This window comes from Ischnura elegans, chromosome 11 (assembly GCF_921293095.1).
Source record: "Ischnura elegans chromosome 11, ioIscEleg1.1, whole genome shotgun sequence".
In the NCBI taxonomy this organism is placed as follows: domain Eukaryota; kingdom Metazoa; phylum Arthropoda; class Insecta; order Odonata; family Coenagrionidae; genus Ischnura; species Ischnura elegans.
The window spans coordinates 84,978,828-84,998,221 of NC_060256.1; positions in this window are offsets into that span (position 1 = coordinate 84,978,828).

Here is a 19,394-nt window from a genome sequence, read left to right on the forward strand (position 1 = left end):
CGGCGTCTTTCATTGAGGGCAGGCTAATGCCGACGTCGGGTATCTCTTCATTCTTTCCTTTTTACGCAAACGACGTCTGCCGTCGGTCGCGTCATCTAAATACCTTACCATATCATCTAACATATAAATAACTTAAAAGTTACTGACTACTTTCCTTTTGTTTTTAAATTTGCATTTTACAAGCGCTTTCAGTAAAACTTTTATTCTTTGTGCACCCTAAGAAAATAGGCATCAGAGGAAAATTAAAGTATTTGTCGAAAATTTCCACTAACGCTTAAATTAGTAACCTGTTCAGACTTGTCCTCACGGCCCGATAAGTTCCAATAGAAGAGCATCATCCCAGCAGCCGGACTGGTAAATTCTCTTCCCTCAAGCGCACGTTCCTCTCGAGGTTGCTTAGTTCTTATTTTTCAAATCCATCATGTTACGTCATCATTTCAGCATTCAGAGAAACTAAGTGAAACTATGTAACTTTATGAAAAACCCTAAAATGGTAGCTTATGTTTTGAACGTTTATTGCATCTCCAAAAAACCGGTGAAGGGGGAGTGATACGTCATCCTAAGGTTGTCCTATCACCTTTCTTTTATCTAAAGCCTCTCGATTCCTTTCCCAAAACCTCATATAACAAGCATGTCCTCGTGGAAAAATTGCTGTCTCCTACTCTCTTGGCTTATCCAAAAACATTTCATCCCTTTCTAAGCGATATGAAATATTTTGGAGTGAAAATAGCATACGTCTCGCACCTTATCCAAGCTGATATCACAACTATGGGTCGAAGTATTTCCTGTATTATGTGAGTAACTTGGATCTCAATCGCTGTTTTGTATTAGTCCTCAAAATACCTTCGAAGGAATGCTACACCTTCATCCATTCGTTGATCTAGCCGCCATATCCAAACTTCGCTTCTGTGGGCGTTGCAATTCGGTAGCGGAAAGGGGATTTGGAGAGAATATTCCGAAAAGACCTCTTTCTGGTGGGGCATTTCTACACTTGTGAAAGTGTGCCATGCCTACTCATTTTGCGATAGAATTTTTTTCATTGTAGTTTTACAATCATCGTTGCTTGTTCTTAGGAAACTTATCCCTATTGTGAATGTAAAAGTTAACTGTTAGCAGAGCCGAACACAAAATCCTCCAAAGTATTCACTCTACGTTATTTATTAGGTGTTTTGTTTTTAAGCGTACCTATACGAAATGTTATTTTATGGTGAAGGTGATATTTTGCATTGATATTTTATTTTTGAAAGTTTATTTTTTAGCTATGAATAAATTTCATTCGTCCTAGTTTTACATCCCATCATGCTGAATAATATAATAAATTGTGCTATTCTAAGAAATTGGTAATTCAGCTTCATTTCAACTGTATTTTACACAAAAAAATTTAAAAACTTATACGTTCATCTTATGGAGCAACCATAAACTAAAGAAAATGAAGTCTTCCTTTTGGGGTTATAAGAGCTTTCGATGATTTTTTTTCTCGGCTCATACCACATTAATATATTTTCTCTTCATTGGACGTCCATAATTCTTATTTGATTTCTAAAATTCGCCGACGGAAAAAAAACAATTGAGCTATGTTACACTTCACTGAAAATTATGGGAATAATTCTACTGCCTCGAATGCGAGCTTAGAAAACTCATATAATGGCATTCGTTTTTTGTGAATTGCGGGAAAAGGTAATGCAAATCCTTTTGAATAAATCATTTTCATGAAAATTTTATGCACTCGCACAAGGTATTGGTTTATATCATTGGATTTGAGAAAGAAAATATGCCTAGAGACCAAACTCGATGCTTAGTGACAGAATTAGTTAAAACAGTCTTCCACTTCACTGAAAATAATTTCAATATTTCTGCTGCCTAAAATGAAAGCTTAGCAAGCTAATATAATCGCATTCATGCATTGCGGACTGCGAGTATTAGTAATGTAAATCCTTTTGAATAAAGAATTTTCATGATAGTCTTATGTACATGCATTACGTATTGGTTTATATCATTGGATTTGATAGAAAAAATATGCCTTGAGACAACAAGATGATCAAAGTCCCATTTACTCCTAGTAATTAGAATCCTGGTAGAACCTCAACGTGCATGTTGTGTAACTAAACGTGACAGGATTAGTTAAAACTGTTTACCACATCACTGAAACTGAGGAATTTTCTCTCCTGCCTTAAATAAATGCTTAGTAAGCTGATATAATTGTTTTCATACGTTCTGGATTGCGTGTAAAGTTCAGGTAAATCGTATTGTATAAAATATTTTAATGAAAATTTTTTATACAATAGGATTTCAATGTACTTGCGCTAGGCATTAGTTTATATCCTTGGATTTGAGAAGCGTAGAGACAACACGATCCTCACAGTTCCATTTACTCCTAATAGTTACCGAATACTCAGAACAGAAACTCAACGTGCATGTTTGCTCGAATGGGATGGTGAAGTCAACCCGAGTCTTGGGCGATGTCTGGCTGCAAAAGCAGGGACGCCGTGTCCCCTCGTCCAAAGAAGCTGGGACTCCTTCAAAATGCGATTTGCAAAGCAAAACAACCCGACGCGCCTCAACACGTTCAAACATTTTCCACGGCGCGGCGCGGCGGCAGGGGTAGCGAGTGGGTTTTTTTTGGGAAGGTTGGGGAATAAGAGTTGGATTGGGGGCCTGGAAGTGGGTTGGGGGCAGACTGGGCAACTTCGTGGGGGGGTGAAGGTGAGTCGTTCTGGGTTTATTCGTTCGAAGGAATGAATCAGTGAACTATCCGCTTTAAAGAAGGGGGTGAACGAATCCGACTGCTGTTCTAACGCAACTCATCTATCGAAGACTATTTCCACTTGGTTTTTGGAACACTATTTTAAATGATCAGCGAGCCATTAGCATAAAAAATAAATGGAATTCAGCCAATAGATCATATCTCTTATCGAAAATTATGAAAGCTCAAACAGAAACCATGTAGACATGTTAGGCTTTTAAAATTGATTGATTCATGTTGAAAAAAGCCATTTTTAACCTAAGAGTGCAGCTTGGGTTGCAACATTTGATATTACAATACTGAATGCTTAATGAATACTGTTATTTAATGTCATTAGGAATTTGCTATTAGAAATAGAGAGGTTTGTAGCGGAGATAGGGTGAAGGAAAATTTGCTCGATGAAGTAAGACCCTAACCCTAACTATAATATCAGGAAAATAAGGAGGAATTAAAAAAAACAATAGTCTTGCGATACAAGGCTAATAAAATTATATTTTAAGAACAAATTATGGTCATATGTTCGATCTATTTCCGTTTTGTTTTATTTTAGAGGGATACCGCTATAGCTCCGTAATAATACTTTATATTTTTACGGAGCTTAAGCATAGACTAGGGTTATTCCGTAAACTAGAGAAACTTAAGTACGCCTATTATACTTCAAAGTGGATTGGAATTTTGCCCCAGTGTCTCACCTTATTTGTCCATTTAACCTCCACCACTCACGGTCCCTACTCACTCTCCTTGCTAAATAGTCTATTCTTGTCTGCTTTTCCAACCCTCAGCCTTTCAGATCCACATTTCTTCATTCACATTTTTTTTCAAGTAATTTTTCTTTCAGTTTTTTATACTCAGAGACTCACGCTTGTTGGGAGCTAACACCACCTACATGAATATTTTCACACTATTATCATGATTGAATATTGTATGAAAATTCAAATGTGCATATTGTGAACTTATTTTACCTATACTGGTAATTAGTTCCTCCCCGCTCAACACCCTGGATTATACTCGCATGGTGTTTTACAAATGTAAATATGCTATAGAAAATATGAACTCCGTATCAGGATCGGCCGGAATATTTTTCTCCGGCTCGCAATTTTAATCACTCTTTTACAAAATAAATTTATGAATTAATGGCCAAGACAGGGAAAACTAACCCATTTAAATTATAATATATTTGTGCATTTATTAATTCTAAAACTGGCTTATTTTACATGACTTGGGGAGAGCTTGGTACCCTGGTGGGTAGAGTAATTTGGGTTTGGAAACCAACTTTTGGGCTGAAAAAATGAGTATATGAGTCCTATAGTCAGCCCAAAAAGTTATTATGCTTTTATTAAGGGGCCCACAAGTTTATACTGGTTGACAATCCCTTATTTGAAAGGATTTCTGACAATGCAGTGTGTGGCAGCTTTTATTCGGAGATACTTTGGAGAAAAGAAGAATTGATGAAGCGAGGCCTTAGCGGGGATGGGATGTTGAAAAAAAACAGTATAATACGGTGGAATGTTGGGTGAAAGAGGGAGAGAAAGGAAGAGAATACGATTTTTAGAAACACTTAAAGGGAGTAGGCATCACTGTGAATGGAAGAGGGAAGTTCATGAAGGGAGGGGAGATTGTCAGAATACTTCTTAATAGGGTAGTTTCCTTCATCAAAGAAAACGAAAGGCATTGATTGCGATTCGTTACCTACCATTAGTGTATATATAATATACAAATTATTTGGTTTTAGAAATGCCGGTTAACACGAATGGAAATGGTCAATTTTATCCTCATTTGAAAAAGGCCAGATTGGCGCCCGGGAGTTATACATCGTCTGAGATTACCAATGCATAATTGAGGCACAGAGCTCAGGGAAACAAGTCTTAATATTCACCTATTAAAACTGCCTAAGGTCGGAAAGTTTCTTTCGTTTTGTAAGGTATCAATAACCCTTATTTAAGCCAAGCGCTACCAGCTAGCAGGGTACTCTGCTACCTGTTAGCATCCTGCGTCATATTAGCGCTTAATGCCTCGCCCCAAGGTCACCTCACTTGCTGCAGTGGGAATCAAAACGACGTCACGCGGGTTTTTCCCAGCATTCATACTTAGCCGCCGCGTTTTCGCGCGCTTGAAAATTTTCACTTTTCATTTAATCGCGAAAAATAGATAGCGTCATTTAAAAATCTAAAAGTGTGAAATACGTACTTCAGGAGTAATAATTTTTAGATTTAGGCAATAAAAAATGATAGGAAACCACCTTATTACTCCATTTAAACCTAACTTAATCGAAATATACTTGAATGGTCACAGCGAGAATACGAAATGGGAAAAAAATACTCATATTTTGATTAGAGTAAGAAAAGTAACGTGACTCGTATGTTATCGTGTTTCTATCCGTCATATTGATCTCCAGCTCCTCTGTCTGTGGAGACTGCCAGAGTAAGTTTTTCCTGGATATACACAATTACTTATACCACTTTTTTATAAAAAAAGTGTTATAAGTAATTGTGTATATCCAGGAAAAACTTATAATAGAATCCCACAAGGTTAACCAAGACTTAGTTAATTTTGACTGCCAGAGTGTTTCTTAAATACTTCATGGAAACTTACTTTTATCTGCATAATGCTTTGATTAAAGTTAAAACCCCTGATACTGATGATGTGGGAAGTAGAAAAAAATGAAGTAACGGATCCCATAACCATTCCTTTCCATCTCGTTCTTCTGAAAGAGCGGTTCTGACGAATGAACGGATCTGTAAGAGAAGGAAAACCTCTCTGGGTGCCTCGGAGGGAGTGCTGGGTGAGGAGGGGTAGGGGGTTAAGAGGGGGAGTGGGCCGTGAAAGGACCCCACATCATTTCGGGCAAAATCAGTTATGGAGGGGCGCAGGGTGATTGGCAGGCCCACTCCACACGCACACGACGTGCGGCCCCAGACGCGGCGCTCGGCGGAAGACAGACGGCTTGTGCGAGAGGAAGGAAGCAAAAACCTTGGAGCATTCGAAGGTAAAAAAAAATGCCGTCGGAGAAGGAAGTTATTCCCCCATAGCCGCGAATATCCAGCATAAGGCATTGTATGTTTTTGCGTGGATAGTTTTAATTTTCAAATCCATAATCTGTGATACTGAATCGATAATCACATTTTCTTTAAATATTTTCTTTCGTCTGAAACTGGAACAATAAGAATATTTTTATGCTATGAGATTTACATTCTACTTTTCTCAGCTGACTGTGCTTTCTTTGCCCATAAATAAATGTAATGAATTGTATTTAGAGTTTCTTTTTCCCCAGCATCAAAAAATATTGAACTTTCTTTCAAAGTTACGAGTCTCTTAATGTTACTGAATAATTAAATTTATTTTTGCAACGAAAAAATAAAAATATCACGATTATTGTTCAGCAAATGTTCTGTACATGGGTTAATTTGATTGAAGGGGTGCCGACTTCTACAGGGTCCTAGCAAAGGATTTAGAACCTAAAAACTCTACTGAAGAAATTAAACGGTTTCATGTGTTTGACGGATAGGGATATAGCTACATAAAAGTATTTATCCTAGAAATACTAAGCATTCTTAATGCAATGACGCTATCGTTCCGTGGGTTCGCAGTTTATGATTCCGCTCTACCTTTAGAAATAGTTAGCGCTTTCCATTTCTCTCTGAATTTGATATTTCTCCTCTTTTTCCTTTTCACAGACATCGCCTGCCCTTGTCTCGTTCCCCTCGCTGAGTTCAGGGCTTAGCATTCATCTGTATTCCTTGCAACTTTTAGGGCTTCATTCTCTTTCAATATCCTTGAATCTCCAAACATACTTATTCATTTGCATATATTTGTGTCGGCGAGGGAACTACTTCGCTAACAAAAGGGAAGAAGCAATGAAGCTATTGTATTTGTAGAAAAAATAAGTGAAAGTCGTTTAAGGAAACAAGTACCGGAGCTATTTAGCATTATTTTTCTTAGGTGTTTCCTATTAATCCTCCTTTGTGCTTCTATTTTATTAGGTTTATGTAAATATTGTTCGTTTATCTTAATGCGCACATATTTTCATGAGTTATCCCAAAAAATATTACCTAAATTAAAATTTCTAAGGTCACGGGAGGTTTATTTAGATAATGGACTGCACTCTGGTGGACGATCAACTCTGTCTGAAACATGAAAAATTTTCACTCGCGCCGATGATTTTTCTTTACTCTTCATTTCCTACATTTACCACATGGCTTAGGTAGACTAAGATTTCTTTTGTCTCCACAACATTACACTCATAAAATGGCGATACATACAGAAATATTATGGAATGTTTCTCAGGCTTCCATTCGGGTTAAAAACTAGAATGTAATCAACGTTTCTATTCTGAAGAAGAGCAACGCTCTATTCGAAATGTTGGCGTGGGTAATGTTTTTAACCCGAACGAAAGCGCAAGAAATAATAAGAATCACCACACGCCGGGAAAGAGTCTGTTCGTGTATGTGAACACAGTTATCCAGAGCATTTACACACAAATCCACGTTCATTAATTTGCAATTCGACACATAATATTTTTCATATATATCATTTACTATCAGTCTTCATCTTGCATCCTCAATATCGATTTGGTGCTAGTATAGAGTGTTGGTTTCTCATCCAGTAGGTTCGAGTTCAAATACCGGCGGTGGCAGCGATTTTCAATGGCCCGATAATTGTCTGAATACCTTGTTGACAACGCTTCAAGGACAGTACTCCGTCCATCGGATTGGACGTTAAGCAGTGGCCCCCTTGGTGCCTTTCGTGCAGGCCAATGCCAACGCCAGGTTTCTCTCCACCCTTCCTTACCTACCCTTCTTTTATGGAGTAAATGACCTCAGCTGTCGGTGTCCATATTAAAATACTATACCGTACATTTAATTTATCTTTCTCTCTCTGTGTACGCCCGCCACCGTATCTATTGTCATTTTCAGCCCTTATTTGATTAATTTCAAGCGTTTTTCCTCCATCCATTTTCTCTCAACTTTCCTTCTCTTCACCCCACCTTTTATCTCCTTACCTTTCGCCCTGAGGCAGCGCTCAGAAAGTTAGCGTGGTTCCGGGGTGTGGCGGATAGCAGTCTGAGATGCCTCGTCGTCCGCTTCCCGGGATATACGCGGAAAGGCACTCTGTTCCCCGATGTGTGACAGCCAGCGTCCCCTCCCCTTGCACTCCTGTGGGCTGCGAAGCATATTCCAGCTGTCGAATTGTGGATGAGGCTTGGGGTGGCACGGTTTTTTTGTTTTTCATAAGATAGAATGTACCTACTGGGTGCTCTGAAATCCAAAAACAATTGACTACTGGTTGCTATGCACCGCGCACTGTAGCAGTAGAATCCGGTCTGAAACGTGTATTCTGAACATAGCCGTCTCAGGTATACCTGAGGGAAAATGGACAAAATTTTATCTAAAAAAGTCCGTATAAAGAAATGAGATTTATGCGTCCGTATAACACCTGAAAGTAATGAAATCCCAAAGGCGTACTCTTCGCTTGGTGAAAAGGGGGTGGACAAGAAGGAGAAGAATGATGGGGGAGGGTTTGGGAAGTTGGAGAGGATCTCAATGGGGTGAAATGCAGCATTTTAAACTTAAAACACTATAATACGCACGATCGTGCAAGATTAATCACTCACCTGGCGTATTTGCCAGGGAAACACATTTCCACGTTGGTTTTAGGTACGAAGCTTTCGTAAACCTGAGTGATAGCGTGTACTCCCCAAGGCACATCTAGTGCAGTTAGAATGGGACGTTAAGCCATGGTCCCCTTGGTGCCTTTCGTAAAAAGCAGGCTAATGCCGACGCCGGGTTTCTCACCGCCCTTCCTTCCATAGCCTTCCCTCATGGCGCAAATGACCGTAGCCGTCAGTCGCCTCCTCTAAATACGAAATCATAAAAACACCGATTCCCTGAATGAATAGGTATTACCTACGAGGGACTCGAAACCAAGACCTTTGGTTTAGCAGGCGAGGAGTTTACCCTCGAGTACAGTGATTGAGTGTGATGCCAGGAAATGAGGCTTTTATTCCTTGTTGCAGAATTTTCTCGTGCGGTTCTTAAGTTTTCGTATCGTCAGTGTACCTCTTAAGGATGTTAATATCCTTGGTACACTCTGACTAAGGATTGTTGTCCTCAGTGCATACCCATGGATCCTATTTTTATCTGCATTGAAAATATCTTTTTTCTCATTATTTTTCCATCAAGTTGAGGGATATGATTTACAACTTCTTATTGCTCCGTAGACCGCCTTAAAGGGCGTGTGTGGGATGTCTTAGGACACCAGAGGTTTGACTGTAAAAAAAATATGGCCATAGTTTTGAGAGATATGGCTGCCTAAGGTAAACCTAGTATTTCCTTTTTAAGCTTTCATCATTCACAAGAAAAACGAATACTTATAGTTGCTATCTACTCAGCGAAATATCATTCTGTCTACATAATATCTTCTGGATATGTTACCATTAAACCCTTCAAAGACGGAAAACGGTATCTTAATCATCGTCATCACTGGTCAACAATCCTAGGATTGGTTTGACGCAGCTCTTCACTCAGTTCTCCTATCAGCCAATCTTTTCACACCTACGTATTCCTTCTCTTTCACATCCTTCTTCATTTGTTCCATGTATTTTGTTCGAGGGTTTCTTAATATTTCATAGAATTGTATATTTCATCAAGGTATTGTTAAAGTGCCCAGCTATAAACGTGTCTAAATTGTAGCTGTTTTGGCTAAAATGGCTTTCATCTCGGCGTCTTGAGGTCTTATTATCCCAACATTGAGGTAAGCAAGGAAAGCGCCTCGAGGTTCTCTCAATGCTGCGTTTACCTCAGCCGTCCTTCCAATGGTCCCCTTCAAAGAAGATAAAGCCAATCATTTTCTTTCTCTCGTCGTTTCCTCTCTTATTCCGAAACATATCTCTCTTCCGTTTTTTTCCGATTTCTTCCTCTCCTCGGGTCTACTGCCTTCTTCCTCAAGCACTACTCTGCCTCGCCCTTGGACTAAGCCCTTCCAAGAGCCCCTTATTTATTCCTAAGGACGCGACAAAAGGAGCTTTGCGGTCTTCCCTACATTTTTTGCTCATTTCTTCTTCCTCCAGCGGATCCCTTCCGAAATTCCCGACCGACACGACGACCCGCGGACGTGTGTACATCATATTTTGAGGAAAAACAAAAGAATGGTTTAGCCCGTTCCAGCGTGACTACAATCACCCCCAACCCCCACGTCTCCTCATTAGGGGCTTTCTTCCTGCGTCCTCTTCCGCTTCTTTGGAGACCTGTTTCTTTTTTGTTGTTCTTGTCCTCTTTATTTTTTTTCAATAATGGGCGCGATCGCCTTCGCTTTCCGGGGAAGTCCAAAACCCAAATCCTCTCCTTTCCTTCGGCACACACAAAACGAGAAATGCTTCCGTCGTTTTAAATGGGCAGATGTGCGGTTTTATCTCTTATAAGGGTGGAAGGCTTACCTACTTGGTAAATGTGTATCGCGATACTTTTAACGCTTACTATCTTGAAACCTATCGGGTACATCGCTTTTACACGTACGCCATTTGATGCTACACGTGCTGATGATCATATAATTAACGTATTTATCTTTACTTTGGACGTAAACTTGAACTTTAAAATTCTGTCATCATACTTTAATAAGTTTAAATAAAAACAAATAGCTCTCAAGCCAGCGTGGTGTGATATAAAAATGAACTGTAAAGTGAGCTCTATTTTCAATTGCAAACATATTGACTTCTTATTAACGTTGAGTGAATATGCTGCTTATAAGCTGACTGCGTTTTACCGATTGGGTAACGTTATCGATGAATGAATTCTTTTTATTCGTGGAAACTTATTTCATGCCTAGCCTAAGAGTGTATTATAGTTGGCTATTGTTGGGTAAACAATCTTGAAGAAATCCTCATTTACTCGGCTGAATATTTTGAAATTCATCGAAGGTTTATCTGTAACGTTCAATTATTTTTTCTAAATCACACCATGCAATGATTTCAATGCTAATAAAATTGTTCTTTTAACAGTCAATGCTTGTTCTTCATAGTTTTCTATAAATGGCAATTAAATTATTAAAAATACGCAATGTAGTACTTATGGACAAGTCCAGCATATTAGTGCGGTATACCTATTCTTCTTTCAAAATTTCTTATTGCTGCGGGTAATACTCACGTTTTATAATTGTAGGCATTGGTTCAAACTCTATTGTTTTCCAAATTTTTGCAAGTACTTTCATCATCGGTGCACTCTAATCTAAAGTACTCTATTCCTTGGCCGGTGTAACAGCTCCTCAAAAATTATTTAGTTTGAAATAGTGTTTTTAGATGTGTTGACCACCCATTTAGTGTAATTTTTATTTTCCATGAAAGGTAACGCACATTTTTATGCTAAATTTGGGTACGGCAGGATAATTACCATTGTTTTCTCATTTATCTAGATTGCTTTGTTATTACAGATGAAATCACTCATGCTTAAACACATCTTCAATAGTAGGCTTTAGTTTTCTATTTTGGTATACGATTTCTGCTTATTTAAGATTATACTTACATTTCAATCATATCATTGCCAATAATGGATATAATTTTTACTATCTAATTCAGAATGAAAAAAGTTTTGTGCATGCATCCAACTCTTTGACAGTAGGATGGCCTTTTTGGCTGTATCGTAAATATGAAGATGTTTTAATTGTTATAAATCTAAACGATCGGAAATCTGTTGTGCATATTATGATTGAATTTTTACTGTTGGATTGGATATCATAAATTCAACTTCGTTGCTTTTAATGTGGACAAGTATACCTTTACCTAAGGATGACTCAATACCTAAAGAACTCAATCCAAAATACTTCAATCATCATCGTGCTCTATGGTTAGAATATGGACTTCAAATATCCTTAGGTATTTTGCGCTTCAGGTGATTTTAATACAATGCATTTTCAAATGACAACAGCACTATATTTATCATTTCATTTTTGCAATCCGAAAATTGAGCAAGAGCAATTTCTAAGCAAACAGTCGGCTAACTTTTTTACGATAGTGTTTCGATGAAAATAAATGCACTGCAGTGTACATTAAAACATTTCCGCCGATAAAAGCATCTACCTCTTACCGAAAAATAATTATTTCAGAGTCTGGAAGCATCATTTTACATTTCCATCGTAATAAATCCATCGTTGATATTGTTTCCTTTAAAATAAAGACATTGCAGTGTACATATCTACCGATAAGGAACCTACTTTTCACCGAAAAATAATGATTTCGGAGTCTGGAAGCATAAGTTTACGTTTCCATCGTAAGGGATCCATCGTATATCGTAGATATTTTCTTGGATAAAAGGGTCTTTGTTCGCATGAAGTAGGTTTGGTAAGCTGGGAAAGTTTGAAGGAAAGCCCTCCTGGCGGTGAGGTAGGAAAAGCAGGGAGCCTGGGTATGGGAAGGGGTTGGGTGCCGACTTGTTTCTGGAAGCCGAGTGATTGGATGGGAGACGGACATGACCTCTCTACCCATCACTCTCATTCGCTCGAATAAGGAGTCCATTTGTGTTTCGACTCCAGCTTTTCGGGCGCCTGCCTTCACAAGGCCTCTCCCCTTTCCTCCCCGACTTACCCACCAGCCCTAACACTCCGTTCCCGTTTCACTGAGAAAGGGAGAGCAATTTTCGCTCAATCCGGAGATGTCTGGAGGCATCCTGTTTCGTATCCGCGCCTCCTTCTTTTCTTCCATCTCATTTCTGAGCTTGCTGCATCGCCCTTTTCGATCCACCTCCAGCCATCTTCCTCCTCGTTATCATTTTCCTAGAAATCCGTCTGTGTTCGGGACAAAGAACAAGTTTTTCCATTTCTCCATTAAAGCCGTAATCCATTCATCGGGTTTGAAATAATACCTCATTTTGTTATGACTTATGCTTAAAATCCCATTCTTCCTGTTACGTAGGTCTTACTTGTAAATAACATGTTTTCTTTTAAAACGTGTGCTCTTTACATCCATTTAATCTGAAGTCGAATAATTCTGTTACGAGTTTGTTGCCCGTTTTACACTGTATGAGGGCATGTACTTGCATCATCTGGTACATATGTGGTACAGTGAATTCAAAATTGCGTTTTGTAAAGCCTAGAACGCAAGCGATGATGCATAAACGCGAGGTGAGAAATAGCCCCTGTTCTAATTTCGTTTATATAATCTTGCGATTGGACACTAGATCGAGAAAAACATGCAGATCTGAATAGGGTAGTTTCCTATTATTTTTTATAGTCTAAATCGAAAGATTATTACCTTTGGACTACGTATTTCACGCTTTTAGATTTTTAAATGATGATATCTATTTTTCGCGATGAAATAAAAAGTGAAAATTTTCAAGCGCGCGAAAACGCGACAGCTACGTATCGATGCTGGGAAAAACCCGCGTGACGTCATTCTGGTTCCCGCTGCGGTCGTGTGAGGTGACCTTGGGGCGTAGCTTTGAGCGCTGATATTACGCAGGATGCTAGCAGGTAGCAGAGTATCCTGCTAGCTGGTAGCGCTTGGCTTAAATAAGGATTATTATTGCCCTATCAAATGAAGGAAACTTTCCGAACTTAGTTCATTTTAATGGGTGATTATTAAAACATGTTTCCATGAGCTCTGTGCCTCATGCATGCATTGCTAATATCAGACGATGTAAAACTCCTATCTACTCGTATAGAAACTAGGTCCCTGTGACGTCACGTGGAGTGGCATCGCGTGGGCGCCAATCTGGCCTTTTTTCAAATGAGGATAAAATTGACCATTGCCATTCGTCTAAACTGGGATTTCTAAAACAAAATAATTTGTATATTATGAATACACTAATGGTGGGTAACGAATCGCAATTAATGCTTTTCGTTTTCTTTTGCGAAGGAAACTACCCTATTGTGCAATCACATGCCCCGTGTAAAATTAATCTAATTTAATGTTCTAATGAAGCCACGTTGTTGATCGCCAAAACTAAAAGTGAATAAGATGGTCCGAGATCTTTTTATAGGAATTTGTAACCAAAGTGAATTTTTTTGAGCGTCGATATCAATTGGGTCGAATTTTTTCTCAACTTGATTATGTTTAGTCGGATTTGCTCATCCAAATGAGTTTTATTTGATTTTAAATAACTCCCCATTAGAAATAAAAGAAGCAAACGCACTCAAATTGTTTAAAAAAAGCTGATGCTTATACTTCAAATGATACTTTATGACCAAGATACAGACTTATATTTATAGCCCGCTCAATGCATAAATTGCCAACAAGCTGAAAATTTGCATGAACCTCAAAGATACCACTCTAATGAAATCCTGAAAAGTTCCCATCAATCCCGTGTGTGCAAAACATTTATTCAAGGTCAAAGGTCACAAAAATGAGTTTTTTGCATTTTTTGGACAAACGGTTAGTTTTATGATTAAAATTGCTCATATCAAAATTGTAGATCAAAATATTATCTACAAAATTGTCATTTCAATTTTTTCTCTAAGATTTACCGTTTCTGAGAAAAAGCCTTTCGAATGTAGGCTGGAGCTGTACTCTCCGTAATGTTTGACTATATTGTTGCGTTCTCCGGACATTATTGGAACATTATTAATAATTATTTAATAGGTTTTTTCTCAGAAACGAAACATCTTACAGAAAAAATAGAAATTACAATTTTGTACATAATTTTCTGATCTACAATTTTGATCTGAACAATTTTTATCATAAAACTAACCGTTTGGCCAAAAAATGCAAAAAAACTCATTTTTGTGACATTTGACCTTGAATAAAATTTTTTGCACACACGGGATCGATGGGGACTTTTCAGGATTTCATTAGAGTGGTATCCTTGAGGTTCATGAGAATTTTCAGCTTGTTGGCAATTTATGCAAGGGTATCCCTATTTTTTGGGCTAATTTGACCGGGCTATTAGTAGAGCTACTCAAAATATACACTAAACATTTCAAATCGATAGCTTGAGCATTAAACCCAGCGGTACGTTACAAAAGAGACTAAATAAGTACACTAGAAGGGTTGTTATGTTAACAAATTTTAGGTCGAAATCCGATGACTTCACCGGATTATTTAAATGCAGGCAATTTTAGAAAGTTCCATAAAAGGCCACCTAAGGCGCGCGAGTCACGGCTCACTGAAACGACTCACTTCCACGGGAACGGTTCATTGACTTCGTGTCGGCGTTGTTGCATCGATGAATGCAATACCGCATTCGACGATGAATTTGGTTATTCAAAAGCTCTCCGAATGTGGTAATTTTCGAACAGAATTAACCCCCATAACGCGAGGAAGCGTAGTTTTCTCTTCGTTATGGTAGCGATGCATAAGCAAACTTAAATATCATGTGATTTGAGCCGCAACTACCTTTATTTAGAGAAATTAATTATGCGAAAACAATTGAATTCAGAAATGAATATGGGTGTGATGACCGAGGAACATAAGTTTTTTCACATAAATAAAATGTACTTTATTTTAATATCACGGTTTTTTTTCGAGGAATAAAATAGCCAGAAAAACAGGGGACAGTGAATAAAGATTTCTCTATGTTAAGTAGTTAAGTACTTGTGACCATTTTCTTCATTATGAGTCCAGTTTGACCAAGTTAATACGGATTCAATGAACTACCAAAATGCGTTAGTTTGTATTTAAAATTGGGTATTTCTACCAAATTCCAAGCTTCTCAAAGCGTAATACAAATGACGAAACTTAAATGAACTGTTTTCCTCGTTATTATAAAGACGAAATACTGATGTTTGCACTAAATGGATTTGGAGTCTGATAAAATCGTAATGAAAGCCAAATTTTTATTTTTTCCCGGAAATGAAGCTTAGGGGCTCAATTTTTATCGCTCTTAAATTATTAAAACAGGAAATGATATTGAATTTCAAATGAAGGCGTAAAACTACATTATTAACTTTTTAAAACCGGAAGAGAAGTTATTAACCTCAGCACTTTAGCATTGAAAATGAATAGAATTTACTTGAATTTCCTCTTTAAATAAGTAAATATCAAAGTCGTTGAATTTGATTACGGCACTTACGTTGCCAACATCCTTTTCATGAATAGCCTGTCGTCCGGTTGGTCTTTGCGGAAGTATGTCCTCCCCAACTCTTTCATTGCTTGTTTTCGAAGTCAAAGTGGGCTATTCTCTCCTTTTCGGCTTCATTTTGCGAACTTACATTTGAATAGATATTCCGAAGAACGGGAGCCCGCATAGCAGGAGAGAAAAATGGTAAGCCTGGACCGTATCATCTCCGAAACCCTTGTTCTTTAGCATCATCCAGGGTACCCACACGTGTCTCCTCCGCGTCCCTTCGGTTTTAGGGTATCTTGACCCTTAAAAGGAGGAGTTTGGCGTACTATGGACCCTTTTAGAACCCTTGAAAACCCTCCCGAAACTCTCGTCCACCCTTAGGGCACTACGAACCTGAGGCCCATGGCATTATTATTCTCCTTTGATATTCAATGCAGAATCGGTGGAGCCAGTGTCGTAAGTGTATGAATCACTGATGTATTTTTTCCTCCAAGAAAAATCTCGCGGACTTCGGATGAAAGGAAGTGCCAGAGGCATGCAGCCTGAGTTTATGGAGGGTCCTTTTAATGAGAATCTGAACTGAAGTGAACACAAAAGCAGAGGTTATGTTATTGGAACTCTACATTTATTCAGTAAATATGACGTATAAACTGAATGTCGGGCTGGCCATTAGGCTAGCCTTAACATCGCCAGACTCGCTACTGGTATCTTCTCATGAAGTATATTCCATAAATTGTTGATAGAAGCAAAGGTTTTATGGGAAATGAGAACTACACAGAAATATTGTGCGACTCAGTAGCAAGCATGTGATTTCCTTTGTTTTGTACACAATTTACATGTATAATTGCCGTTTTTTGAGTTACAATCGGTCTGTATGAGGGCAGGGTAATATGATTACGCATAATATGCTGCTATCGGATTTTAATGGCCCCATTTGAGTTCCAAGAGCGACATAAGTATCTATAGTAATGATTAATACGCAAGTTAGTTCAATAACTCATTGAGTATTTTTCTATTCATTGAAGGTAAATTAAGTTCTTCTAACCACTGCACTGTTCGAATTGAAATATTTTCTTCTCTCAGTTTATTGATGCAACGAATATGTTTGGTGTCTAAGGTTTTGTCAGTTTTACCATGATTCATACGTAGACAGTGCAACTTAACGAAACGCAATTTTCAAAACATTATTTTAAACATTTGAGATGCAGTTTTTTAATGAAAAAACTTTACAATGGCCTTTGCACGCATATTCACAAAACCTATTTTGTGTTCGCATTTAAAATTTCCTATATTTATGATTTCTTAATTCAATGTTAATGTAACAGCCCATCATCAAAGACTGAAATGATATACTTGTTCATTATTTATATATTTTCCGATGCAACTTTTATTAAAAGATTAATTTTTTTAGATCATGGCCTTAAAACAGATATTCTGCATGCGTAATTAATGTTTATGGATATAATGGGATAGCTCTTCATTTCACCTAGAATTTTTTCGCAAATCCGGCAAAAACAAATATTTGACCCACTTCAAATCAATCCTTGTTTTTTAATTGATGCTTGATGATCGTTATCCATATTTTGTTTTTGTAATACAATAAGTGTGGTGCATTATCGTTCTTTAGTTTCGATCCAGCTTAAAAGTTGTGGTTTTATGTTTTAAAACTGAATTGGCTAATTTATACATTGGATTTAATTCAGTAGGTGAATTAATTTTTGGGCTCTTTTAAAAATATTAATTCAGCTCGAATCAGCGAAAATATTTCCACTCGGTGTCAACTGGACTGCAGGCTCAGTCGTTGGAAAGGACCGGCGGATAAATGCTTGCGAGGCGCAATGGGTTAGTACGGCGAGGGATGTCTGTAATCTGAGCGACCGCGTGTGAACGCTTCGCCCGGTGTCACATGCCTGTAATAGCCTTTCGGCACTTGAGCATCGATTGACCTATTTTGATATGCGTTCTCCTGGATGATGACGATCGTCAAATTCATAATTAATGAATCCACGTCCCAGTCTGCAGCATCGGTCGCCCGTAGTTGGGGACGGGGTGAAATAAGAATGGTGGCGGGAGGTGGGTGGTGCATTTGCTGAATCATTTGAATATTCGACGAAAGGTGGAAATACGTAGCTAAATAAACGTCGTTGGGAAGAGCAGTGGGTCCCGGACCTACTGCGGACCAATCAGCGTCGAATAATTGCTAGCTCATGTCGATCAATCAGGAGCATGGCAGTGGGTCCTTTTTTATTTTTCCTCGACTGAGAAGTAGGGGGTACCGAGGTGGGTTTTAGTGGAAAAATACCGCTGACTGGTGAAAATAAAAATCGAGGCGTCCAGGACGGCAACCCTGTCGGACCCTCGGTTAAAAACAGAGGCAGGAGAGTTCCCTCCCGACATTCCAAATAATGAAGCCAATTGGTGGACCGAATTTCGTCTCTCCTACCGATCAAACCTTTTTTTTGCATACGAGGTGCTCTTTTCTCTAAAATTAATTTCATTTTCCCCTTTTTTTATAGCGTTAGTGGGAAGAGAGAAAAGGTCGCTATTGGGATTTCACGTTGCATATTAATATCCATGTGTTCGTTTCGCATGCATGCATTCACGCGCGGTCAGTCAACAGGATAACATTTTGAATGAAACCACAAATGTCAATAATGGTCAGGCTAGGTCATAAGCGTGATTCGCCTACCAAAACCGGACTGCAGACATTTGCATGAATTTTGGAAACATTTTTGAAAATGATATTTCTTTCATATTTCATTGATACTGTTATGGCAAAATAGATGCATGAGGTTATAAAATGTGTTTTTATAGGAATTTTTATTACTTATTGTTTTTTGAGTCATCTATTTTGCATCAATGGATATTCTTAATTAATTCAATTCACCGGCATATTATTCTATTTCAGAGTTCATTCTGGCTTTATGACATAAAAGTTGAGGTGAAAGCTTTTTGAGCACCTATAAAAAAAAATTATGCGAAACAGATCAGAAAAATGTCTCTTGTACTTCGTAAAATTTCAAAATAACTTTTCAACCATCATGTTGTTTGTCTTTCTCTTTACACATAAACAGAATAAATATTTAAAAGCCTTTTTTTCTATCTTCAAAACATAAGGATGTAAAAGATTTATTAAATACATATTGAAAAATATTAAAAAGATTGCAATTTGAGTAATGAATTCCGGATTGACTTTCAAAAATTCAACTATGGGCAGACTACTCAAATCAATAGTGTTGTCAGCAGACACAACTTTAATGGCAAGCTGGGCTGTAACACTTATGTACCACCCTGATGGCGTCGCATCGCTAAGGTCGGTTGAAAATAGAATAGTGTGTACAAGTTATTGTTATGGAAAAAGCAAGGTGATGTTCACTATCAAAATTGTAAGGTTGGAATCATTATCTTAAACCCTACAAGTTCAAGTCGATCCGACGATAACATTTTCATTTCCAACACTGTAGGCAACCATTAACCCATTAATCCCCAGCGTTGCGTAAACGCAACATTATAGAATCGTAATTATTAGAAAAAACCTTTGCGTCAGGATAATTTTTTCTCTGGTTTTCTGAATTCCTGAAATACCTTTTGTTCTTATTCAGTTATTTTTGGAAAAATTTTCATTAAAATAATAATTTTTATTTTACTTCGAAAATTGCCTATTT